The following is a 23,407-nucleotide window of genomic DNA, read 5'->3' as shown; positions in this document are numbered from 1 at the left end:
CTTGTTCCAAAAGCCATGTAATCAACAATTCTACTCTACTATGTCAGTTTCCTTATTTAACCCATACGGATTTTTGTTTTCTATTTTTAACTCAGTATTTTCTTCTATAATCCATATATATTATACCATATAATTTTATTTAATTCACATGTTTTCTGGTAGCTAATGAGAGAAAACTCTATTCTCAAAAATGTATCTTAAGTTAGACTATCAATTATATCTATAAATAAAATCTGATGATTTATCACTACTAGTTAACAAGCAACAATAGCAACTAAATTTGCCAATAGTTGCTTCTTTCATGTGTCGTAAACCAAACTCTGCACACCAGTAAAACAAAGCAGAAAGATGAATTTATTGCAAGAGTTTCGATCTGCAAGCTGGGAAACCCAAGGTTTCAGGAGCAATGAGTTGTTAGTTGCTGACACACTAAGGGATGTTTATATGATAAATGTGGAAGTTACTTGGCTTTTTCAGCTGATTGGTTGCCTAGTGGTCTTTTTCCTTATTTGATCAGGGTAGCTGAGTCAGGGGAACAAGGAAGTCCAGAGATGGTGTAGACAGACTTGGCAGTTTGAATATTGGTTTCCTCTGCTGACTTCTGAGAAAATCTGTAAGTTCCTGCAACTGAGGCAAGGTTAAGTTTCATTTTCTGTGATGTTCCTATTTTGGATGAATCCATTTTGTACCTGTCATAAATGACTCCATTTTAGTTTGGTTCTACATCTGAATCAGATCATCTATTGTGGGGAGATGTCTCTAAATATGTTCCATTAAGAAGCTTCAGAGTGTACTCCTACCCTTGAAGAGTATGCAAAACAGTTCAAACCTCAGTTCTGTGATTCAAAATTCACTACACGCTTTTTTTCTCACAATATATGTTAGAAAAATTGAAAAGACAGAATCCAGGTGCATATCTCTAAAAGCAGTACACTATCTTTAAAAACAGATATATCAGTGATTAATATTTTTAACTTCTGGCAGTCAAAGCTATTCACACATGAAAATTGAATTTCATGTGGTGGTTCTATTTATGACATTCCTAATTATTATCAAATTTATTCTGACACAGAAATGCAATGTTTTCATGAATATGAACAGAGATGTGATGAGAATGTCAGAAAACATATATTTTCCTCACAAATAAAAGTTTTTGTAACCTCTGATAAAACAAAGCAAAGAATACTAGAAAAGGAGATAATGTCATTAACTCTTCTTTAAAAGCGAGGTTCTTAGATTTCAGCAGCACTTCATTTTTTTGGCATAAAAAGTACTTCAAATAATGCTTATTTATCTATGAAAGCCCTAGTCTATTGAAATAAGACATCATCAGATAATCCATTTAAAATGCTCCATGGTATATAGAAAATGTGATAGTTCATTGTCTCGTGGATAAAAGACAAAATTAAATTAAACTTTCTGGGTAATTTTTTTTTTTTTTGCGGTATGTGGGCCTCTCACTGTTGTGGCCTCTTGCATTGCGTAGCACAGGCTCCAGATGCGCAGGCTCAATGGCCATGGCTCACGGGCCTAGCCGCTCCGCAGCATGTGGGATCTTCCCAGATCGGGGCACGAACCCGTGTCCCCTGCATTGGCAGGCGGACTCTCAACCATTACACCACCAGGGAAGCCCTCTGGGTAAATTTTTAACTGACAATTTGCTTTAAACATAGAATAGTAAACATAATAGTAACGGTATTGTTATGATTGTTGATGAATTGACACTTGTATCACTATAATAATCTCTCCTTATCAATTTTAGGACTTTATATTGTCTATTTTGATATTAAAATGGCCACACCAGCTTTCTAATATTGACTTTTTGTGTGCTACATATTTTTCCAACCCTTTAACTTATTTGTGTCCCTATATTTAAAGTGTGTAGATATTGCATAGAAAGATGTAGGGAAGAATGAAGAGTGGGATTTGAAATGATCATAAGCAAATTTTGAGGGATGGTGCTATACTTCATGGAATATATCAGAATTCCCTGAATCTTACACTCTATTTATTTCTTAATTTGTTATTCCTCTCAGTTCTTTTTCTTTTTTTAAAATCTGTCTATAATTTTTTTCAGCTTTATTGAGGTATAACAAATTAAACTGTAATATTAATGTACTTTAATAAATAATAAATAATAATTAAATTGTACATATAAAGTATACAATGTGATGATTTGATATATGTATACATTGTGAAAAAAATTTCAAATTCAACTTAACACATTCATCCCCTCAGATATTTACCTTTTGAGGGGAAGTGGGCAGAACACTTCAGTGCCACTCTAGGCAAATTTCAATTATACAATATCATATTATCAACTACAGTTACCATGTTTTACACTAGATCTTCAGACCTTATTCATCTTATAGCCAAAAGTTTGTACCTTTTTACCAGCCTCTCTCTATTTTCCTGACTCCTCTTCCCTCTTCCTGACCCTGGCAAACACCATTTTATTCTCTACTTCTGAGTTTGACTTTTTTTTTTCAGATTCCATACATAAGTGATGGCATGCAGTATTTCTCTTTTTCTGTCTGACTTATTTCACTTAGCATATTGCTCCAGGTTAATCCATGTTGTTCCAAATAGCAGGATTTCCTTCTTTTCTAAGGCTTAATAATATTTCATTGTGTGTATGTGTATATATATATATATATATATATATATGTGTGTGTGTGTGTGTGTGTGTCTATGTGTGTATATATATATAGAGAGACACACACACACAGACACCTGTATCCATTCATCCATCACCAAACACTTACGTTGTTTCTGTATATTGACATTTGTGAATAATGTTGCAAAGAACTGGAGGGTGTAGATATCTCTTCAACATAGTGATTTTTTTTCCTTCAGATATGTACTCAGAAGTGGGATTGCTGAATCATATGGTAGTCCTATCTTTAAATTTTTGAGGAACCGCCAGACTATTTTCCATGTGGCTAGACCAGTTTACATTTCCACCAACAGTGTACACGTGTTCCCTTTTCTCTACATCTTTACCAGCATTTGTTATCGCTTTCCTTTTTGATAGTAGCCATCCTAACAGATGTGAGGTGAAAGCTCATCATGGTTTTGATTTGCATTTCCCTGATGATTAGTGATGTTGACCACCTTTTAATGTACCAACTGGCCATTTGCATGTCTTCTTTGGAAAATTACATATTCAATTCCTTTACCCACGTTTTAATTGGGTCATTGTTTTTGTTTGTTTGTTTATGTTATTGAATTGTATTATTTCCTTGTGTATTTGGGTATTAACCTCTTATGTGGACTGCAAATATTTTCTCCCATTCCATAGATAACCTTTTATTTTGTTAATAGTTTCCTTTGCTATGCAGAAGCTCTTTAGTTTGATGTAGTCCCACTTGTTTATGTTTGCTTCTGTAGACTTTGCTTTTGGAGCCAAACCCTCCAAAATCACTGCCAAGTTCAATGTCAAGGCAAATCTTCCCTATGATTTCTCCTAGGAATTTTACAGTTTCAGATTTTATATTCAAATCTTTTTCCATGTTGAGTTAATTTTTGTGTTCGATGTAAGATTGGGGTCTAATTTTATTCTTTTGCATATGGTTGTCCATTTTTCCAACACCATTTATTAAGACACTATCCTTTCCCTGTTGGATATTCTTAGCTCCTTTGCCAAAATTAATTGACCATATATGCATAGGTTTAATTCTGGGCTCTCTATTTTGTTCTATTCATCTATGTGTCTGCTTATATAACAACACCATACTGTTTTAATTACTATTAATATAAATTTGTAATATAGCATAGAAATCAGGAATTATGATACCTCCAGTTTTGTTCTTCTTTCTCAAGATTGCTTTGCCTATTTGTGATCCTTTGAGGTTCCATACAAATTTTAGGATTGTTTGTTCTATTTCTGTGAAAAAGTGCCATTGATATTTTGATAGGAGTTGCATTGAATCTGTAGATAATTTTGAGTAGTATGGAAATCTTAACAATATTAATTCTTCCAATCCATGAACATAGAATATCTCTCCATTTATTTATGTCTTTTTCAATTTCATTCATCAGTGTCTTATAATTTTCAATGGACAGTTCTTTTACCTCCTTGAATAAATTTATTTCTAAGTATTTTATTATTTTTTAAGCTTTTGTAAATGGGATTATTTTCTTAACTTCTCTTTCTGATTGTAGTTAGTGTATAGAAATACAACTGATTTTTATACATTGATTTTGTATACTGGAAATTTACTGAATTCCTTTATTAGTTCTAAGAATTTTTGGTGGAGTCTTTAGGGTTTTCTATATATGTTATCATGTCATCTGCAAACAGAGACAATTTTACTTCTTCCCATCTAATTCTGTTGTCTTTTTTTCTTTTTCTTGCCTAATTGATCCCTCTAGGATTTTCAGTACTGCAGTGAATAAAATTGGCAAGAATGCACATCCTTGTCTTATTCCTGAACTTAGTACAAGGTTAGCTACAGGTTTGTCATACATAACTTTGATTATGTTGAGGTACCTTCCTTCTATATACAATTTATTTATAGTTGTTTATCATGAAAGTATGTTGAATTTCATCACTTTTTTTCTGCATCTATTGAGTTGATTATATGATTTTATCCTTCATTTTATTAATGTGGTATATCCTATTTATTTTTTTGCATATGGTGAAACATCCTTGCACCCCTGAAATAAATCCATCATGATCCTTTTAATATACTATTGAATTTGGTTTGCTAATATTTTGCTGAGTATTCAAATCTTATACTTTAAGTAGTTCAGTTTATTGTACATCAATTATACTTCAATAAAGCCACTTGAGAGAATAAAGGATCTATTTTCTTACTAGCTTCAGTTTTTTCTCAATTTAAAACAGTCACAATTATATTGCTTACTTCACAGTTTTGCAGCTATGGTTAGAGGAAAGAATGCATGAAAAGTGTCTAGCGCATGTTGAGTTGTTAGTAAATACTTGCTTTATTTTTAAAGTATTTTGAAGATTTTACTACATTGATTTTTCTGCTTATTTATACACCATTCATTACTCCAACATTTAAAAATGTATTATAGTTTTATAAATTCTAAATATTTTTCTTAAGTCTTCTTCTCTCCTATTGTTGATTTCAAAAAGTGTATTTTTTATTTTTGCCTGATGAGTTTTTCTTCACCATCACAAAAAGAATAACTTTGATATTTCTGTTGATGAATATTTTCATTGAAATTGTGTTAAATTTGAAATTATTTTGAAGAAGTGCTGTCCTTATAAACTCTTTTTTGGTATTAGAATTGTAATTATTTTAAGCTGGAAAAAAGTTTAACTTTAATTAAATTATAGGACAATTATTTGCTGAGATGATGCCAAACAGCTGGTTTAATTTAATTTTTAACATTTAAATCGGTTACTCAAAATTACCACATGTGTTGGGATTTAATATACTGATTAAATACGTGCAATAGAATCACCTGTTTAGAATTTCAAGTTGCTTCTGCTATCGCTCATCATTTTACAGATCCTGCGAGTTTAGCCTGCTTTGGAAGCATTCTATGAGTAGATGACAAGCATCCCTGCATTTAGTTATCAGAAAATCATTTTTTCCCCAGATTCTTAGTGAAGTCAAACAATAAACCAAGGATAAATCATGGGAAATTTCTCTTCAAAAACTTAACATATTCGGCTGATCTTGGTAGCATAGTCCATAACTAGGAGTCAACATATCAAAAAGAGTTCTTAATAAAGGCTAGCCAGTATTTCACTGCAAAATTACAGTATAACTAAGATTTTAAATGTGCTTCTGTAACAAAACGATTAGAATATGTGGACTCAGCTTGTTATGGAACCTGCTGTGGCTCTGACTGAAGTCAAGAGGCTGATAGATGAGCTTTGCCTATTCAGGTCTTAAGGGCCTTGAAGTCACTTAGATGGATGACTGCTTAACAAGAACAACATAACATTTTTGTACAGGACAAGAAATCTAGCTTGGTGCCAATAGACTGTGATGCTTGCCTAAACTCAATATTCAGATCATGATTATTTAAGTTATCTGTCAATGGCTTTCTCCTGATTTGCATTACACCTATTTGGCATTTCTATGCAGAGTACAGTATCGCAGTTTTGTGTTCAAGGTGATGTAGAAGGAATGTTCTGAGCATTTAAGAAACACTATTTTTCTTCTAATCCTATTTTTATTTCACTGAGATATTTATATTTTAATTGATGTGGCTAGAAATTAGATATGGTGACATATGAAATGAAAACCATAAATATTCCAATAACTTGGCAGTCTTGAGATGGTTTAAATTAAGATATGGGATTCAAATGTTAACCCAGCACATCAAACAAAAGAGGATAGAAAGAGAGATTATTGCAAAAAGGTCTAATATAATATAGAAGAATAAATTTTAAAATTTTATTTAATAGATAGAGTCCCATTTATAATTAAATAGAATGTAAGGCCATATTCCTATAAGCTTCTTGGAATAAAGTGCTCCTTCTAAGTTATAGAAGTATGTTAAATCATGCATTTATTATATCAAATAATGTTTGGCAATAGTCTGGATATATAGGGCATGCTTGGTTTTAATAATTTATGTCTAAGATAAATTATTATTAACTTGCTTTCTACTGATACCATAGATATGTTTTATATCTTCTAGAAAATTTAGAACTAACATACAAAATGATGGTTAGGATAATAAATTCTGATAGGTGCAATCTATTAGTCTGCTTAAGCTACCAAAACAAAATACCATAGACTGGGTGGCTTAAACAGTAGAAATTTATTTCTCACAGTTCTGGAGGCTGAGAAGTTCAAGATCAAGTTGTGGCAAGTTAGGTTTTATTCTGAGGTCTCTTCCCTTGGCTCATAAACTTCCACCACCTCTTCATTTGCTGAAATTACCTCTTCTTTGTGCATATGCAAAGAGAGAGAGATCTCTCTGCTGTCTCCTCTTATAAGAACACCAATCCCATCAGACTGGGGCCCCACTCTCCTGACCTCATTTAGCCCTTCCAAAAGCCCCATCTCCAAGTAGCATCATATTACGGATTAGGGTTTCAACATATTAATTTGGAAGGACACAAACATTTAGTCTATAACATTTAAGAAGAGATTTATTGACTAAACCATTCCAAATATACAAGTCTGTAGTAAGCAATATACCATTTGTATCAAGCATTTGTTATAGAAAGTTTCTGTAAGTAGTATAAAGATGAACTTGATATGGTTCTTGCCCTGTGGGAGTTGACAGTCTAGTGGATAAGGCAAATGTATGGATTCAATTTTCATCTGAGTTGAACTAAATTTTACAATAGGAGTACAAACTAAATGTTTTCACTGCACAGAAGAGGGAAAGACCAGGTTTTCCTGAGACAGTCAGGAAAAGTTTACTAGTAGTAATGTCACCTCTGCTTGCTCCTAAAGTTTGAGTGGAAGGGGTGTAGTACCCTTACCTAAGAGGATAGACCTATGTGAGTGATATTAAATCCAGTTTATGAAAGCAAAAACTATTGCATATTAATTCTATTTTCAGTATGCCTCACTAGTTTGCTGCTCTACAAACCAATAAACATACATACTAATGGCTAGTTATGGGTACAACTACATGGGTAGATTGTGATAGATTTTTAAAAAGGATTTTATTATTATTTGTGCTTTTATTCTGTTCTCAATACATATTTGATAAGATATTTTTTCATTTTTCTTGCTGAAACTTATTAATATATTGATAAATTAAACAAGATTGTATGTAATTTATGTAATATATAGCTATGTGTCTACCCTACGCAAATTGCACATGAATGGCCTTGACAAATACTATTAAGACATTAATCTGAGACCATGAGCCTATTGCTCTAAAATGGTAGATCCCTAAATATGAAACTCTAAAATTAGTGCTATGCCTTGAGAAAGTATTCTGTTCTTAAACTCCCACTTACCCACTCAGCTTATATATCTGTTAAAGATGAAAATTTAAGGAAAAAGAGTTACGCCTCTTGACTAACCAGTCCTGTGCATTTTAACTTTCCCCTCTTTGCAAAATAAATTCATCATCATTGCAAAACTATTTTTTTAGAAAATAAAGCCAAGCAAAAAGAAGAAAATTTAAATTCCACTAATTCCACTCAGAATTGTTACTAAGTATTCTTCCAGTCATTTTCTGTGAATACATATAATGTTTAACACATATAGTTTTGTTACCAGACCTTAATATATATTAACACCTTTTCCTGACAAGATTCTTCTGCCTAGCCATTCAATTTCATTGTGTCCATGTATCTTAATTTATTTCATTAATTGTATAAGAGTTGGACATTTATTTCTATTTTTCTCTATTATAAACAATACTGTAATGAACATTTCTATAATTAAATCTTTCACAGATTATTGTTTAATTTTTCCAAATGGATTTCTGTACGTAGTATTGCTGGACATTTCATTTGCACGTTAGCACATTCACTAAGCACATTTTAGAAACTTTAATATAGTTCACAATTAGCCTTTTAAGAGATTGTGTTCATGTATGCTATAAACAAAGCATATGAGTGCCTATTTCTCTGAACCTTCACTGGGTTACAGCATATGTACTTCAGGTGATGTCTACCTGTTGAAAGAGCTAGATGCCAGTCTTAAAGCAAATCTGATGAGTTAAGTATTTGTTAAACTCAATTTAGTTTTCTTTCCTCTCCCTGAATCTGTCTCTCCTTTTCCAGCACCAAATCATACAGTTAGTTTATAAAAGTCAAGAAACACGTCCAATTTATTATTTATTTACTGTATGGAAACAGATGTAATAGATATGATTATAAAGAAATATTTGCAAAATTGCAAGTTTCAAACATGAATTCTTATAAACCATGGTAAATAACTTGCCATTTTATCATTAAATACCACTTCTTTCTTAATAAAAAGTGTCACCCTTCTACTATAATCTTAAGTCTGGAAGAACAAATTATCACCATGGCTGGAAACTAAATAATGTCTGTGATTCACTTTCAGTATACCACCTTAGATGACAAACACAGCATTTAGTGGTGTTATCATTAAACTCTATTCTGAGTCTTTCTTGCCTTCCATACCATCAGTTGAAATTACTATGTCGGTAGAAATTAATAGAAGAATCATGATGGGGTAAGTTGAAAAATGTCCAGCTGCCTCCTATATAACAGTCAGAGCTTAACCATCTACTAATTTAATCAGCCTTTAAAATTATTTTTTAAAAATATCTGGGAAAACGGTTAGCATCCTATAGAAAGTATGGCAGTATCTGCAACATTTGAATCTTTGTGATGATTCTTCCAGGATCGGTTTAATATGATTTGAGGTGGTCAATTAAATAAGCCCTTCTATTGTTCTGGCTGAATAATGATTTGATTTTCCAAGCCTACTAATCCATTATTTTAATTAGCATTAAATTCATAAAAAAAAAAGAGAAAACCTAAATAGGCTTTAAAGGATCTTAAAAACCCTGAAATAAATACCACAAATGCAATTATCAGAAGGAAAGACAATAATAACTCTCATTTGGGTAATAAAGTAGAACTGCTTTCACAGAAAATTAGAGCAATAAACCCACACTTTAGACATATTTAGAAGTGTTTGAATGCCACTTAAATTACTGCTGCCTTTAGGAAGATGCTTGGGAATATAGTTGACAAGGAAGACATTTATTGACTTATTCAGTTCATTCTACAGAGTTCACATAGAAGCAGCAATCTAGGGTGAATTAGAAAACACCAAAAGCTTCTCGTAGACAAAAGAAAAACAAAACAAAATAAAAACACTAAATGTCCATCTGAAGTTTGAGAAAGGCATTCCAAGGAAATTTCTTAATCCAGAGAAGTTATTCCAATGTTGGAGGAATATAAGGCACCACAGCAGAGTGGTGGAATGGTATATTTATATATTAAACTATATGTTACCGTAACTATTTATTATCCAGGGGAAAGCATCAGAATATGGAGAATTTGTGGAAAGAGCAAATGCAACAATGAAGCATTAATAAGTAAATAATAACAACATTAATACTTTCAAATGTGTTGCCAACCTTTATTATTTCTATTTTCTCATCACCTACTGACTTTTGACTCACATCAACCACTTATTTAATTTTTTTTACTTTATTCTGACTATTCTGTTATAAATGACACTATAATAAACATTATTTTAGCTAGACCTCTATGCACATTTTAAATATTTCTTTTATTTAAGATAAATCTCTTAGAATGGTTGGGATGACATTACTGCAACAATTAAGGCATAGAATAGACAGGTGAGCTTATAAGAAGAAAGAAACCTCAGTTTTGCTTTGAGTATGTCATAGGGTTTCCTCATGAGTCAAGAGATTGCCATAGAAAGGGTCCTTACTGTTAGAGCCATCAGACTGGTGCATAGTCATGTGGAAAAACCTGCTGGTCAGTTTCCCCACCAAACAGATGCTGAGCTGAAGGCCCACTTGCAGGAGGGTTATTAGTTAGTGCTCGCAACAGTAACACCTAGGGAGGACCAGAGGATTGGCTGGGGAGAAAAGGTGGACTTCCATACAATTGCACAGAGGCTTGGTTTATCACACAGGGAGCCCTGGAGTTGCTACCACCCTTCAGAGTTGTCCTGGATTGAGGTAAGGTAGCTGAGCCTTCGTAGAGCTTCATTGACCAGTTATGGGAGTGGAACATAACTTGGGCAAGGTCACTCCTTTCAGCTGAGGGCAACAGCCAGAACTCCACACAGCTGGAGGAATGGACACCTCAGTCCTTAAGGGGAGGTCTGGGTGGTGTCTCAGCAAACTGCATAAACACCAGCCCTCAACCGTCTTTCAGCCAATACACCATCGAAGTCTCATGTTTAGTGTTCAAGCATGATTTTTATGTGGGATACCTTTTCCATTCAATATTTCTAAATGATAAATGCTTACTATATTCCTTCCTTCCAATGATCTTCTTTCCTCTCATTGACCATCTTCTGCCTTCTGAGTTCTGTGTTGTTGAGAATTCCAATATCTGAAGAGCCTATTTCTAAATTCAGAGTTCTTCAATGTAAAAATGTTAAATAAAGCAACTCTCAGGCATTATTATTACACAAGTGTTTCATTCTTAAACATCACTTTACTCCTATATCACATCTCCTAGGCACTTCCAAAAAGGGAAAAATGAGATTTATTGTACATTTTGGTGTTAGCTATTATTATTTTATTTTAATTTTTCCAAGAATCTCACTGCTAAAGTTTTTGTTTGTTTGTTTTTTAACTCACTGGAATAGATGTATGCCCACAGCCTTGAGTTTCTGAAATGGCATTGTGATTAAAATTAGGCATTATTTGAAAGTTTAACCCTTTCAAATATGCTTAGTGTTTAAAACAAAACAAACAACACTTGTGAATACAGTGATATTTTTTAGATAGCCTTAAGAAAGGAACATAAAATTCAGTAACACTTCAAAGGGAAAACAAAAGAATACTAAGAAGTAGCTAAATATAAATACCAATTCGTATTAGTATTCTGCTACATTTAAATAATTATCTCACAAATCTCTTCAAACATTTATTAAAAAGATTTCTAAATTATGAAGTCATTAGTATATAATGCAGTTTCTCTAAATACCAGCATTCTTTCTAAAGTCATGTCATATTATGGCACACTAATTTGTAAAACAGGAGAAAAAATATCATATTACATTCATGACTTTGAACCTTACACATAAATATTAATGAAAAGTCTCTTTGTTTCCTTCCATTCAGAGAAAACCAATATTTACTTTAAAGCTACTTACTTAGAAAACAGGACACCATCATGTCACCCTCATCAACCAAAGTGTTTATTAAGCATGCATATAATGCTTTTCTTTGGGGATCGTCTGGTACAGGACTCAAATTCCTTCACCATGGCAGCGCATGATGCAGGAAAAATAGCAAAGCACAACCTAGAGTGTCCACGATAGATACTGTGTTTAGGTACTCGCATCCTTTGCACAATGGGACAATTTACATTTCAGGACCTGGACCAGGCCGTTCATCATCATTATTATGCTAATTACCAGTGATTGTGATATTTACATATCTTAAATTAGTCTTTGTAAAAGCGTTAGCTAGGGAACTACTATTCTCTAGAATAAAATAGCTAGAAGGGCATTGACCAGTATCTGATGAAGTCATCCTCACTCTATGGCCACTGATTCACTTTTTTAAAAAATTGAGATATAATTGACATATAACATTATATTCGTTTCAGGTATACAACATAATGATTCCATACTTGTACATCCTGCAAAAAGATCTTCACAATAAGTCTAACCATCATCACACATTACTTACAACTTTCTTTTTCTCGTGATGAGAACTTTTAAGATCTATATACTCTCTAAGTAACTTTCAAATATACAATATGATATTATTAACTATAGTCACCATGATGTACATTATATCTCCAGGACTTATTTTATCACTGGACGTTTGTACCTTTTGACCCCCTTCACTCATTTCTCTCCCCTCCGACCTCTGGTAACCACCCACTGATTCAGTTTTTAACTTTATTGAGACCTCTTATCCACTGACCACATCAACTTCTCATTATCTTTCAACTCCCTCCAGGTAACACTATCCTTATCTAACACAGATTTCACAGTCTATCATTATCTTCACTTTTTTCCCCAAATAGTATCAATTTCCTTGCCTTTTACTCCCATTATTTTCAATGAAGAAAACTCCAACCTGAGATGATTCCTACTGGGCATCTTTTTGCCAGCATCGCAGACTTGTTAGTGAAAAATCACACAACCAGATCTTTAGGTGCTCTCTCATATAAATATCACATTCCATTAATGGGCACTTAATGCTGTTTTTCCTATTTCTTAATTTCCCCAAAGCTTAATATTCTGAAGCCCCTTTCTCTTCTTTTCTTAAACCACCCACCCGTTCTTCACTCTCACTTAATGATGCATTCTGCCCTGACATTACATTGAGAAAATAGTAATCATCAAACGTGGTTTCCCTCATCTTCTCACCACCAAATTTAGAAATCTACTTGCATCTCCAAACATTGTTCTCTTTCTCTTTTCCTGTTACAATGGAGGTGCTATCCATCTTTATTGTGCCAAATGCCAGTTCCTTATTCTGTGCTCTGGGCCCTCCTTACCCACCCTAACTGAAAATTTTACTACTATTCTATTCAAGGATTTCTTTTCCTGACAACATTTCCTCTCCTGATTATCAATCTCTCACTCCCTCTCGTTCATTTCCGTTTTTCTCATAAGCATATACCATGCCATAATGAATCATGTTCATTTAAAAAAAACAGCAAGAAAACTGTATTTTTACCTCTAGTATCCTTTCTTTTTTAAAAATTTTATTGTTAGTATCGTTGATTTACAAAGTTGTGTTAGTTTCAGGTGTACCACTAAGTGATTGTTATACATATATTCATTCTTTTTCAGATTATTTTCTCATATAGGTTATCATAGAATACGGAGTAGAGTTCCCTCTGCTATACAGTAGGTCCTTGTGGGTTATCTATTTTATATATAGTAGTGTGTGTCTGTTAATCCCAGTTCCTGATTTATCCCTCCCCTCCAAGTCTCACCTTTGATAACCATAAGTTTGTTTTTGATACCTTTAAGTCTGTTTCTCTTTTGTAAATAAGTTCATTCAAGAACCATTTCATTTTTTGACTCTCTCTCTTCAGGTAAAACTTTGACTCTCTCTTCAGATAAAACTTCTGAACTGTGTTGTCTTAATCCCTGACACCATTTTGTCACGTCTATTGACTTTTTGACTCAACGCAGTCTGGCTTCCTTCTCTACCACGTCAGAAAACTGTTGTCTTCAAAATACTAATCACTTCTGTGTTGCCAAATTGAAAGAGACCTTTTCTATCTTAAATTTACTAAATCTCCTGTCAAAAATTACATGTGGACTATTCTTATTTTCCTGACTCTCCACTCTTTACTTCTATGACAACACATTTTCCAGTTTTACCTCTTTCTTATTTCTCTGTATCTTTCCCTAGTTTCTATTTCTCTGTCATCCCATAAATAATCATATTCTTATGGCCATGAGCCTGCATCTTCTTTTTTTTTTAATACTCTCTTTCTTGATTACTTCATCTAATTCCATAGTTTTAAATGCCACTATATGGTGACTGTTCATAAATTTTTATTTCTATGCAAGATCTTCCTTCTGAGCTCTAGATTAATATATTGAACCTATTATTTAACATTTCCAATTATATATCTCACCAATATCTCAAATGTAGCCTGTTCAAAATGAAACACTTGATCCACAACACTGTTCTACAATCAGTACACATAGAGATCTTTCATTTTAGAAAATGGCAAACATTAAAATCTTTCAAGTTGTTGAAGTCAGAAGCCTAGCAGTCACACTTGCTCATAATTCACATAACCAATTAACCAAAATGTCTTCAATTCTGCCTTCTACATAAGCCTTAAATCCATTCACTTCTTTCCATCTAGTCTGCCTCTTTCCAAGTATAGTCCACATCATGACTTCTCCCTCTTCACAAGAATGATCTTTTTGCCATATAAATTGGATTATGATACTCCCCAGTATAAAGTCTTTCAACAATTTCCCATTGTACTTATAAGTATAACCTGAATTTTTTGTTGTTTTCCATACATATAGACTCCAATTTTGAGGGAATCTCAGTTTTATCACATCCCACAAATAGCCTTCATGATCCACCTCCATCTTGATTTTTACCATTCTCTCTGGGCTCACTCTGCTCCAGCCACATCAACTTTCATTCATTTCCTCAATCCTCTTTCTCACCTTATGGTCTTTTCAAACTCTACGAAGAACATTTCCAACCCCTCAGCCTGATCTTTTCATTACTTGTTCCATCTTACACATCGTCTCAGTTTAAATGTCACCTCCCTATGTACCCTACTTAAAATAGATTTCCTCAGTTTATTATCTACCTCAAAAATGTGTTTTATTAAAAATTTATCAAATGTTTAATTTATTCTGTTTACTTGCTTTTGTTTTGTTCCATTTTTTATCATTCCTCCTTCTAGAAAAATAACTAGCCTGTTAAGTATTATGAGTGCAGCAACCATGTCAATTTTTTTTCACCACAGTAACCCCAGTTCCATAGTTTCTTACCTTATACATACTAGGCACTTAATCTTAGTTAAAGAAATGGCTATTATCTGACTATTATATATAATATTATACACGATATGTTTCAGTCTGTTCTGGCTGCTGTAACAAAATACCATAGATTAAGCAGGTTATAAACAACAGAAATTTATTTCTGACAGTTTTGTAGGCTGAGAAGTCTATGATCAAGGCAGTTGCAGATTTAGTGTTTGCTGAGAGCCTGCTTCCTGGTTCATAGATGGCCATCTTCTCACTGTGTGCTCGCATGGCAGAAGCGGGCTTGCAGATCTCTGGGGCCTCTTTTATAAGGACACTAATCTCACTCATGAATGCTCCGCCCTTATGACCTAATCACCCTCCCAAAGTTCCGCATCTAAATACTATCATATTAAGAATTAGGTTTCAACATATGCATTTTGGAGGGACAAAGTCAGTGTATAGTACTATATATATATATTATATATCATTAGCGTTTTCCATAGGGTAGAATGTTTCCACAGTTGGTATGTGATATGTTAAGTGACACATTTGAATAACCATATTTTCTCCTTATTTTAATAAGTAAATATAAAACTTTGTATAATTAATTATATTTTATGTAATTATTGTTTACATAGTAAATTATATATATATTATATATATATAATACAACAAATAAATATTTAGAAAAAATATTTAGAAAAAAATAGAGAACACTTCTAAAACCCATGATTTTCCAGATAATAGTCACCAGATATCATTGTTCCTCAATTTGAAGAAAAATATTAGATAAGTTATAATGTAGGTGAAAATTAGCCAGGCACAAATTTTGAGAGTAGCATGTACATTTTTGAAATATGGGAACACAGCCTCAAATAAGCTGCAAACTTGATTCTGTAGTAAATCCACTTGGCTGAGAAGAAAGTGGGTAATTAAAGACCCAGTGCATAAGTTACGAATCTGCTTTGGTAGATTATATTATTATGCACGAGTATTCACTGACTATCCATTCAGGTCAGGCTTGGCCATGTGACTTACTTAGAAAACAAAAAGTAAGCAGAAGTTATGGGTTTAAAAGAAGCTGTAAAGGCCAGAACATCACAACCATGTTCTCTATTTATCCTCTGCCAAAAGAACCAACAATATTCTAGATGTAAGCTGCTCTATCAGCTGAAGTCCCAAAGAGAAGTTAGACTGAAAGAGCTTGTGAAATTTTGCTCTACTTCCTAGCTAATCAATTAGGCTGCCACAATGTTGGCACACTGGTGAAAAACACAAGTCTACTGGATCAGAGACAAATTTATCACTCAGAGTAACAACAATAGCAAGACTATCATCGTTTGCTCAAGTTCTTTCTGAGCCTCAGTTTTCACAGGGTGACACAAAGAAGAAAGGTATGCTTACATACGCAGTAGGGTATTTGACAGGAGAGGAACCAGTAGCTTAGGGAACCCGAATCTTTTTAATGGCCTGACATTTGCCCTAGAGAAAGACATCTTTATTGTACTGGACAGAAAACAAACCTGCCCTTTTCTCTGGAGAGATACATATCTCTATCTTCATGGTTGTTAGCTATATATATATATAGTAGCATCTTTATTGGAGTATAATTTCTTTATATCGTTGTGTTAGTTCCTGCTGTATAATGAAGTGAATCAGCTATACGTATACATATATCCTCATATCCTCTCTCTCTTGTATCTCCCTCCCACCCTCCTTATCCCACCCCGCTAGGTGGTCACAAAGCACTGAGCTGATCTCTCTGTGCTATGCAGCTGCTTCCCACTAGCTATCTATTTTACATTTGGTAGTGTATATATGTCAATGCTACTCTCTCGCTTCGTCCCAGTTTACCCTTTCCTCTCCCTGTGTCCTCAAGTCTATTCTCTACTTCTGTGTCTTTATTCCTGCCCTGTCCCAGGTTCATCAGAACCTTTTTTTTTTTTTTTTTAGATTCCATATATATGTGTTAGCATATGGTATTTTTCTCTTTCTGACTTACTTCACTCTGCATGACAGACTCTAGGTCCATCAACCTCTCTACAAATAACTCTTGAAAAGATAGTTCAGAACAAAAGCAGTCAGGCCTGTTTCAAGATGTGCAAAAATGAAGAGACCTGTGGAGAACTGTCACTCAACCTAGTCAAGTAACAATGGATATGTAGTATGAGTGAAAATTAAATCCTTATTACTGTTAGCCCCTGAGATCTGGGGGTCATTTGTTACCATAGCATAATCTAGACTATTCTGAATAGTATACTTAGATCTGTTGATTTTATAGGGATGTATATGTGAAATTTTGGAATTCCATAAACCTCCAGAAATTATAGAAAAATAATTGTGTATGACTATATCCAAATACATTTTTTATTTAGTTAGAAACTATGTAGCATTTATCAGATCTTGAAGAGTTATGATCACTCAAAAATTCTAAAATTAGCCAAAAATGTATTTGATAATTCCCAAGAACAGACATTTTGACTTTTCATTTATGTCTAATCAGAAAGAGATTGCATTTTTTTAAAAAATGCAAAATGAAGTATGACTATGTATGTCATGAAAATGGAAAGTTTAATTGGAAATTGGTAAATAAAAGTATTTTCAGATTAATTCATATCAATATAAGAATATTCTCAGGGCTTCCTTGGTGGTGCAGTGGTTGAGAATCTGCCTGCTAATGCAGGGGACACGGGCTCGAGCCCTGGTCTGGGAGGATCCCACATGCCGCAGAGCAACTAGGCCCGTGAGCCACAACTACTGAGCCTGCGCATCTGGAGCCTGTGCTCCGCAACAAGAGAGGCTGTGATAGTGAGAGGCCCGCGCACCTCGATGAGGAGTGGCCCCCACTTGTCACAACTAGAGAAAGCCCTCGCACAGAAACGAAGACCCAACACAGCCATAAATAAATAAATAAACTTAAAAAAAAAAGAATATTCTCTTTATACCCAACAGTCCATGAAAAGTTTGTGTTATGTTTGGAATATGAATGTTTCTTCAGCCTCTCACCTAATGTTCATTTGGGTCATATTTTTTCTTTTCTAATATATTTGAGATCACACACTATAAAATAAAATGACTGAAATGGGAAAATATAAGACAAGCATTCTTTATATGCATACAAGACAACCAATTCTCCTAAAATTTCTTGGAATTGTAATTAGATTTCTCAATGCAATGGTGCTGAATAGAAGGATTTCTCTTTAAGTCTGGAAGTATTTTAATCAACTTAAAATATCGTATAATAGCACCCAGAAGTAAATATATAGAGATGACATACATTTTTACTTACTGACCTTTTATTTAGAATATAGTTGAGTGTATATGAGTGAGTGTGTATGTGTGAGTGAAACAGAGGCACAGAGAGATTGAGAATAAGAGAATGAATTCAACTCATGACCAGAAAAGGGAAAATTGTGTATTAGCATATTAGTGCCTCAGGCTATGGTGGCAGCCAACTAATCTGAAAGCAGAGATTGAGTTTAGAGGGCCCAGAATTAGGAATGGGAGAGGGAGCAGGGTGAAACTCTAGGTAGAGGGACAAGTCAAGTTAAAATCAATTAGGAAATGTGGAGATTGAAATTCCATAGAGACATGCATTAAGTGAAGGCAAAGGGCCCCATGCAAGATTGACATCAGGGTAAGGAGGGCTAGGGTTAGGGTTAGGTCAGGTTAAGGTTAGGGTTAGGTCAGGGAGACAGTTTGGAGCTTGGGCAGTCAGTGCCTGTGTAAGGGGACATGGGAGTAGTTTTCTGAAATAGCACTGGGCTCCCTAGCTCTTAACCCTTCTGGGAAAGTTTGGCGCTGGTTTTGAAACACCAAACAGAGGGAAAATAGTGTAGATCAGGGGATCTTAAGATGGTGTCTTGGAATTTGGAAAACGTTTCACATCTTTATTTTTATGAATTCTAACTGAAATTCTAACTAAAATGAATATAGGCAACAAACAACAAAAGTATTAATATTAATGATATCTGTGTCTTTATCGCCAATAGAAATCAGATATTTTTATATCACATTATGGTTGTTACATCTATCTTGAAATATCTTTTTTTTTTTTTTTTTTTTTTTTTTAATGCAGTATGCGGGCCTCTCACTGCTGTGGCCTCTCCCGTTGCGGAGCAGAGGCTCCGGACGCGCAGGCTCAGCGGCCATGGCTCACGGGCCCAACCACTCCGCGGCACGTGGGATCTTCGCAGACCGGGGCACGAACCGGTATCCCCTGCATCAGCAGGCGGACTCCCAACCACTGCGCCACCAGGGAAACCCCTGAAATATCTTTTACATTCATGATTACTTTGAAATCATGACAGCTACTAAACTCACTACCAGATATTATTTAATGTTACTAATGAAATACATATATTATTTTATTCAAAACTGATTTCGTAAATTACAATAAGTATTTTTACAAAACTGGCTTTGTCTGTAATGTTTTATTTTATGAATTTAAAAATTTTATTCTGACAGGAGGTCCGTGACTTCATGAGACTATCAATGGCATAGATGACACACAAAAATTTTAATAGCTGGGCTTCCCTGGTGGCGCAGTGGTTGAGAGTCCGCCTGCCGATGCAGGGAACACGGGTTCGTGCCCCGGCCCGGGAGGATTCCGCATGCCACGGAGAAGCTGAGCCCGTGAGCCATGGCCACTGAGCCTGCGCGTCCGGAAACGGGGGAGAGACCACAACAGTGAGAGGCCCGAAAAAAAAGTTACGAACCACCGATAAGAATGTATAAAGTTTCAGACTATTCAAAAATACTTACAATTTTAGGAACTGGATTGTTCTTACCTTCTGAATTCATAAAAGAAAGCTTCTAAATTTTCATTAAATGTTTAAAATTGACAAGTGTGTTCTGATAAATATTGAAAATTCTGAATTCATTTTTGTCAAAAGAACATGCTTTTCTTGTATATGCAAAATATATTAGTAATGAATATTTTCAAAATCATCAACAACCTGAATAGTTTTCATAATTATATCAATACGCTATGTGAAAAGAATCCCGGATTAGGAATTCAATATTCAGCTGTCCCAATTCTACCTCTAATAAACTCATTTCCTGGGCCTCAGTTTCTTCACCTGAGTTGACTGGGAGGTGATTTCCAAGGAGTCTTCCAATTTTGTGATTAGTAATTTTTAGTATTTACTAAGGAAGTTATTTCTGATTTAAATTTAACAGCATAATGGGTTAAAAAAAGGATTAAAAATTGCAACTTGACATAAAATAACCATAAAATAACTAGTTTGATTCAAATATGAAAAAAATATATGTACACATCTTTTTTGGTTAGCATAAATTTATAGTTGCATAGGCTGATCTTTAAAAAAAAAGGAAACTGATACGACTGACAAGCTACTTTCTGACTTTCATAATTTTCTTTTTGTTGTGGAAACTTGGGAGGTAATCGTAATTTTGTAGGAGGAGTTGTAACCAATACATTATTTTTTTTTTTTTTTTTTTTTTTTTTTGCGGTGCGCGGGCCTCTCGCTGTTGTGGCCTCTCCCGTTGCGGAGTGTGGGCTCTGGACACGCAGGCTCGGCGGCCATGACTCACAGGCCCGGCCACTCCGGGCCCGGTTGCTTTAGTGCCATATCTTGTTAATTCATAGAGACTAGCAGCTTTACAAGAAGCTGCCCTTGCTCTGAAAAGATAGACAATCCCTTTCAGACAGACCACTTCTGAGCTTAATGCTTCATGGAATAAGTATTATGGTTCACGTACGTCAATTAGACATTTCTTAGAGTTGCAAGATCAATTTGACATTCTAATTAAATAACACCTTTAAAAAAAAATCAAAACCACAAAGCTTCATGAGCTGAAACTGATCAGAGAATAGCACTAAACTTTACCTATTACCTGAGCTCTAAGAAATACATGTTGATGAAAACTGTGACTCAAGCAATAAGTCAGGTCTCTCTCATGCCTAATTCTCCATGTTGTTAAATTAAAAATTGTTCCTCAGAAATGCCATGATACAGAGTATTTGAAGACTGACCTGGATGGGTAATCTAAAACTCAGCAAAGAAAGGACGGTAAAAGAATTTTGAGCAAGCATTTGAAACATTTTCCTTCTAAAATTGACAAGATTCATTGTTGTCCGAATGAAAGACCTCAAATCTGTTAGCAAAGCAAGATGGAGTGAAATGCAGTTAATGCATCTAAAATTGTAAAATTGTTTTAAAAAGTGCCTTTCTTATTACATCCAAATACAATTTTCAAGATAGAGGCATTGTAACATGACTCTAACACGTGCAGTGCTGTGGTGTACAATAAAGTAGCAAAATTAATCCCTTCCCCTGACGACCTCTAGAAATGAAAACCCATTATAGTATAATATTTGTACTTAGGTCATGATGTTTTGCGCTGAATTTGAATGCCATGAAATGATTATGTATAGTGGTTGATGGGGACATATGTGCAGATAATTACATAAATAATCCTCTTCACATGGGTGCAAGGTGACTTTTTATATCAGGGGGAAAGTAGTTGCAACCTAATAAAACTCCTAATAATTTTCGTTACTGCTAAGGCATGGATGGATCTTCCTCTCCCAAAGATCGATTAGAGATATTTTACTTCTCACAGGGATCCAATGAGAGAATTTGACTAGAAGCCCTGCATCTTCAAGGCCATTGGCTACTACATTATATGACAAAGCCTATCCTCAAGATATAAGCCTCCATGAACATCTTTAACAGGGTCAAGGATCTTTCAGTGTTGCTTTGCTCTGAAAAGGAAGGCAACCTACAAGATTATGAAAATGAGCTTTCAGAAATTCGTGTTTAAAACCTGGGTATGTTTTTCACATATAAGAGATTTCCCCCTGAAACTAAATGTTGAACTACTCTTATTTACCTATTCAAGCTACTTTCATTTTCCCTAAGCCATGATAATTTTTTCTTAGCCTGTGAAATGAATGTCCTTATATTCTTCAAACAACTTATTAAAAAAAAAAAAAAAAAGGATTCTACCCTGTCACTTCACTTTCTTAATTGTTCCCTCTTTTTGCATCATTGCAAATTAGCTTTTACACCTTCTGTTGACCAAAATATCTACTTTAAACATAGCCAATTATTTCCTAGTACAATAATTGGACTATAAAAATTGTACAATAATAATTAATCATTGTACTATAAAAATTGTACAATAATTTTCTTAGTACAATAGTCTTTCTCAAGCCTTAGTCTATTTGGTAACTTTTTAGCATTTTCCGTGTACAACTCCTGCTTTCTTAAAATTCTCACATTGTCTATTTTTCATAGGCATTCGATAGTTATTTGCTGAATGAGCAAATGAATGCTTATACTCTCCTGATTTACCTTCTCCATTTTTAAGTGCTTCTTCTCTGTCTTATAATGCACGGCCATGGCTTTAACTTCTGCCTTTATAGATGATGCTCAGTTATCTAATTCTTTCTTCTCCAGGCCTCGTTACTGAATACCAGATCCTTAATTCCAAATGCCTTTTAAAAAATTCTCTCTACAATTTCATCACCAATAGATTAAGTTCAGTATGACTCCTGACCATCAGAATACCAAATAGCTTCTACATTCTCTGTTTTTGTTAATGACATTACTATCTCCTTGGTCATTAAAGTTTCACATCTCAGTTTTATTCTGAACTTCTCGCTTTCTGTTCAAACATGCAGTTTTGAAGATTCTGTCTCTATATTTTCTCTTCTATTTACTGGCATTGCCAACACTATAGTTCAAGTCAACAATAAAATTCTCTCTGAGCCTTCTTCTAATCATATACTTAGTTACTTCCCTGAACCCCTGGTGCAAAACACTTTGTATAGCAGACTACAATTGCTCAATAGAAAGTATAGGAAATTAACTAATTTTTCTACATAGCCTCAGCATTTTCCAAACCAAAAATAATGAATTTTTCTTCCTAAAAACAAACAGCTCTGATAATGTCATTCTTCAGCTAAGAACAAACCAAACATTGCAATGGTTCTGCATTACTTAGTGAATAAAAATCCCAATTATTGGTGTAGTACTCCACAATCTTTCCCAACACTAACCTTATTTTCTGTACTCTAATCCCACTTATCTTACTCTCCACTCCTGAATTACTGCTATTGTTTAATATTTCAGTCCCTACCAAGACTGAAATTCTCATTTAAATTTTCCCAATCTCTTTTCCAGAGATTAGACCTTTGGTTCTGACTCTAAGGCAGTGAGTCTGAGTTTGTGCAGTTCCCAAGGAAAATGTGCTACTAGCTTGGACTCCCTAATTAATAATTGGCAATCCTGCTACCTCACTCTGTAAATTTATTTCTACTTGCATCACCATGACCAGAAAATACTATAAAATTCAAACACCAAGGTGTACTTGCCCAC

Source organism: Grampus griseus, assembly GCF_964374135.1.
Source record: "Grampus griseus genome assembly, chromosome: 17".
NCBI lineage: Eukaryota > Metazoa > Chordata > Mammalia > Artiodactyla > Delphinidae > Grampus > Grampus griseus.
Note: the sequence above shows the minus strand (reverse complement) of the source record.